At 29.7% G+C, this 5,548-nt stretch overlaps 1 non-coding gene across 1 annotated transcript; it reads left to right on the forward strand.

Moving 5' to 3' along the window:
* The first annotated feature begins 3,416 nt into the window (after positions 1-3,416).
* Positions 3,417-3,504, forward strand: TRNAS-GCU (transfer RNA serine (anticodon GCU)). The gene has a single exon. It is a non-coding gene; the product is annotated as a tRNA-Ser (tRNA).
* The last annotated feature ends 2,044 nt before the right edge of the window (positions 3,505-5,548 follow it).

The raw sequence follows: 5,548 nt of genomic DNA on the forward strand, positions 1-5,548 counted from the left end.
GACGTTCCGTATATGAGCCTCTTCAAACAGGACTTATTGCTATTGATTCGATGATCCCTATAGGACGTGGTCAGCGAGAATTAATTATTGGAGACAGACAGACCGGTAAAACAGCAGTAGCCACAGATACGATTCTCAATCAACAAGGGCAAAATGTAATATGTGTTTATGTTGCTATTGGTCAAAAAGCATCTTCTGTGGCTCAGGTAGTAACTACTTTACAAGAAAGGGGAGCAATGGAATACACGATTGTGGTAGCTGAAACGGCGGATTCTCCGGCTACATTACAATACCTCGCTCCTTATACAGGAGCCGCTCTGGCTGAATATTTTATGTACCGTGAACAACACACTTTAATCATTTATGATGATCCGTCCAAACAAGCACAGGCTTATCGCCAAATGTCTCTTCTATTACGAAGACCACCGGGTCGCGAAGCTTATCCAGGGGATGTTTTTTATTTGCATTCACGACTTTTGGAAAGAGCCGCTAAATCAAGTTCTCATTTAGGTGAAGGAAGTATGACTGCTTTACCAATAGTTGAGACCCAATCGGGAGATGTTTCGGCTTATATTCCTACTAATGTAATTTCGATTACAGATGGACAAATATTCTTATCTGCCGATCTATTCAATGCTGGAATCAGACCTGCTATTAACGTGGGTATTTCCGTCTCCAGAGTAGGATCCGCAGCTCAAATTAAAGCCATGAAACAAGTAGCCGGCAAATTAAAATTGGAATTGGCGCAATTCGCAGAATTAGAAGCCTTTGCACAATTCGCTTCTGATCTCGATAAAGCTACTCAGAATCAATTGGCAAGAGGTCAACGATTACGCGAGTTGCTCAAACAATCTCAAGCAGATCCTCTCACGGTGGAAGAACAGATAATGACTATTTATACTGGAACGAATGGTTATCTTGATTCATTAGAAATTGGACAGGTAAAGAAATTTCTCGGTGAGTTACGTACTTACTTAAAAACGAATAAACCTCAGTTCCAAGAAATTATATCTTCCACCAAGACATTCACTGAGGAAGCAGAAGCCTTTGAAAGAAGCTATTCAAGAACAAATGGAACGCTTTCTACTTCAGGAACAAGTATAATTTCTACTTCAGGAACAAGTATGTATAAAAAAATTCTTTTAGATAACTTTCTAATTTTTTCTTTTTTATTATAGTTTATATTATGAAATTATTAATATATTTCATATTCTATAATATAATAGATTTCATATTAAGATAAAATAAATTATAACTATAAAAAGAAGTTATAACTATAATATTATAATATATAGTTAAGTATAAGCGTCTCTTATTCAAATCATTCAAAATACCTAGTAGAAAGAAATATAACAAAATATATGGAAATAAATTGCGTCCAATAGGATTTGAACCCTATACTAAAGGTTTAGAAGACCTCTGTCCTATCCATTAGACAATGGACGCTTTTTTTTTTTCTTAGTTTAATTGTCACATCTTTTTTTCTGAAAAAAAGAATATGTGAGAGAATTCCAAAAATTGCACATTCAATTCAACGATTCGGTATATTAATTACATTAAATTAGATTAATTACATTAATCTGATTAATTATATTATTTTTATATTATTTAATATATTAATATAATTAATGTTAATTTTAATATATAATAAATATAAATGAATAAATTATTCTAGATATAATATCTATAATATATATATATTAAATCTAGAATAATAAATATAGAGATATAAGCGGGTAGCGGGAATCGAACCCGCATCGTTAGCTTGGAAGGCTAGGGGTTATAGTCGACGTTGATTCATCATTTTTAACGTCTCTAATTCAAAACCGAACGTGAAACTTTGGTTTCATTCGGCTCCTTTATGGAAGATGGATAAATTCCACAGATGTCAGATGTAAACGAAATAAAAAAAAAATGAAAAAAGAATTTCGGCCCATAACATCTATGTCAGCTTTTCCGTTTGAATGCATTCAAAACAACCCGCTTTCTAGATGATCCCTATAGAAGAGGGGGATTCTAACAATCTTTCTAGTTACTTCGTTCTCTATTTCTATTTGAAAGAATCCTTAGGAAAAGGATTTTGTTTCCACCGAGCTAAAAACAATATGTCGATGTCTCTAGTAAACCAAAGTCATTGTTTAATAGCTATTTTGCTTCAATCTCTCTTATACATACAAATCATAAAATTGAAGATTTAGTTACGATTAGAAATACTCCCTTCTCTCTTTATCCATGGATACTTTACTCATACTCATTCAATTGGAAGTATTGATCCAATTTAAAAACAAATTATGTTTCGTAATTTCATAATCCAATTTTTTTTTTAATTTCTAATTGAATCTTTTGGATATAAATCACGAGAATGTCCATTCTTCCTCGAATCTTTCATTGATAGGTAAAGGATTAAATCCTTTTAAGAAATAAAGTTTTTGATCGGAATAGTAATCAAACATTCCGAAGGGACCCCTTAACTATTACGGGATTAATAGAACGAATCACACTTTTACCACTAAACTATACCCGCTACAATGTGATTATTGTATATAAATGTATCCTTTGTCGAACAAAAAAATTAGCCATAATAATTAAGAAGATAGGATCAGAAAAGAATCATGAAAATTAGAGCGTTGACGTGCTTTGTTCAAGGAGCCCGATTAAATTAGGGAAAGAGGAGTCATTTAAATAACTAAATAACACCTTTTTTTGATGGGGGTGCTTTGACATTGACGGATACGGTTCGATAATGTACGCCAAAACATAAAATTCTGCAAGAATATATGGTTCCATTCTTTCTTTTTTTTATTCCAGTAAAGTAAATGGAATAAAAAAAAGAAAGATCAAATAATTAAGAAATGGCACTTTGATTCTATTCTGTATCATAGGAATCGAAATAGTCTTTATTATGATTGTTGTTGTTTCAATAACAAGTATCCTTTTTTCAAATCAAATAAATCATTTTTTCTATGATTCATTGGAACAAAAAAGGCCCAGCGAGGTACTGACCAGGCCGGGCTGTGGAATTAAAAAAAGCTCTTGGAGACGAAATCAAAGAGGTACTTTTATTATATATTAAATTATATAGTAGTAATATATAATTTATTACTTATAATATATATTATTACTATTATTACTTATAATATATATATATATAATTATAGAATTATAATTTATATTCATTGGAATAGTGGATTGGAGATATCTCTTTCGAGCCCTTACTTTATCTCAATGGAATTACTTTTAGTTTCTATATTTTTTAATATTTTTTATATTTTATATGTCTAGATACTATATAATTATATATAATAAAAAGAATATAAAAAATAAAAATAAGAGGTATGGTATAAAAGAAAGAAAGACTCTTTTTTCAAACCTTACTTTTTGTGTAATGTAACATAGTAATTATCCTTTTTCGATTGGGGGAGATGGCTGAGTGGACTAAAGCGTCGGATTGCTAATCCGTTGTACGGGTTTTTCGTACCGAGGGTTCGAATCCCTCTCTTTCCGCTTTTGTCAATGACGTGGTATTTTTTATTTATCTTTCAATTTCGACGAGTCTTTTTTTTTTTTTATTTTTTTTATTTAATAGTTAAAGATGTGGAATAAATAAAATCCTAAGAACATTTAAAAATCGAGCAAGGAAAACAAAAACTTTATTTTTTATTCTTCACGTCCAGGATTACGTCCTGGATCATTAGATAGGAATCCGAAGATAAAGAGAGAAACAAAGAATATCACTACTGTGTAAACAAATAGTTTGAGAGTAAGCATTACACAATCTCCAAGATCATTTTTTTGGAAAAAAAGAGAATAGATTCTCCATTTTTATACCACATATACCGCATTTTGACACCAAAAATGGTTTTTATAAAGCTAGAAATAGAAGAAATAGAAAGGAATTTTCATAAATTCATTTGTAATGTAATATGAGTCAAGTCTTTCATTAACAAAATTTTTTGCATACCCACAATATCTAATTGTGGGGGACTCTAATAGGTTCTTTCAATGTAAAAAAAGGGTCCGAATTAGTAAATGGGGTGATCTCCAGACTTATCGTGGCGATACAAGAATTTCAATATTTGAATTGAAGCTTTATACTATAAGACTTATCCGATCTTATCAATTGTTAGAATCTTTTTTTTATAATAAATCATGAAATCATGAATTTTTCTAGGACAGTATTCAAAATCTCATCGAAAACTTACAGCAGCTTGCCAAACAAAAGCTAAGAGAAAAAATAGCACAGGTATTACTGGCATAAAATCTACGATTGGATTCAAAAAAGCGTAGGCTTCGGGCAATTTGGCGAAGAAAAAACTATTTGAAGAAAGAGTAGAATTAAACCAGATACAGATCAAACTAAAGATATTAAGCATAACAAACGTTTTGTTTTTTTGTTTGTTCTTGAAGATAATTGTATTTATTTTGATTGAGTTATTAATATGAGTTATTGTTATTAATAATATAAAATTAATAATTTAATAATATAATGTTATTTTTTTTTTTTAAGTTTAAGTTATATAAAAAAAATGAGTAAAAATTAAAAAATAAAAATAAGGTAGACCAAAAAACTTTTCTTTGATTTGAACTAACTCAACCAAAAATACTTCAATTCTCAAATTAAAAGAGAATAGAAGAAATCATACTTTCATACAATATCTTAATTGAATTATATGTAATGATCAATAAATTTCGTTTAATTCTATATCTAAATGTATCAAAATCCTAGTAACAATCTATTCTATAGATATTTAGACTATAATTGACGAACAACTAATAAGAATATTAGTGTTTATTAATGTCGAATAGAAATATAAATGGGGCGTGGCCAAGTGGTAAGGCAACGGGTTTTGGTCCCGGTATTCGGAGGTTCGAATCCTTCCGTCCCAGAGCATACTTATTATATATATCATATCAGATTATATATGTCGTATCATAATACCGATTTTATATCAGAATAAAAGATTGTCTTTTTTTTTTTTATTAAGAGTATAATAATATTGGATAGAATATGATTCTTTTTTCTTATAATGATTAATTCTTATCTGAATTATATCTTTTTCGCAAATTTAATCGTGTTCAAATAACACCAAATAACACACAGATGTAATTGAATCTATTTGTATCCAAGTAAGATGGGAACATAGATCAAAAGAAAAGAGTTTTTATTATAATATAAAAAAAAAGATCCGGGGACGGGCTTTTCATTCTATGTCCATACCTTTCATATTTAAATTAGTTACTCATAAAAATAAAAAAAAAAGCCTTACTTCTTATATCCATTGGAATTTCAATGATGCATTCTAAATATAAATGCGAAAGCCTCTCTTTCTTTTTTCCCTATACTTTACTTTAAATGGTGGTGCAGTCTGATTATTAATTTTCTGTGGATTTATAAATTATAAACGCGGGTGTTCGTTTGATATTGGGGTACTAATTAACTTCAATCAATAATCAATAATCAATAGGATTAACTGGTTTAAAGTAAAAAAAAAAATAGGAGCAATGACTTAATCTGGACTTGTTTTAACTTGCATTTATACAAAATAGT

The sequence above is a fragment of the Corylus avellana genome, unplaced genomic scaffold (assembly GCF_965113065.1).
Source record: "Corylus avellana unplaced genomic scaffold, dhCorAvel1.hap1.2 HAP1_SCAFFOLD_296, whole genome shotgun sequence".
Lineage (NCBI taxonomy): Eukaryota > Viridiplantae > Streptophyta > Magnoliopsida > Fagales > Betulaceae > Corylus > Corylus avellana.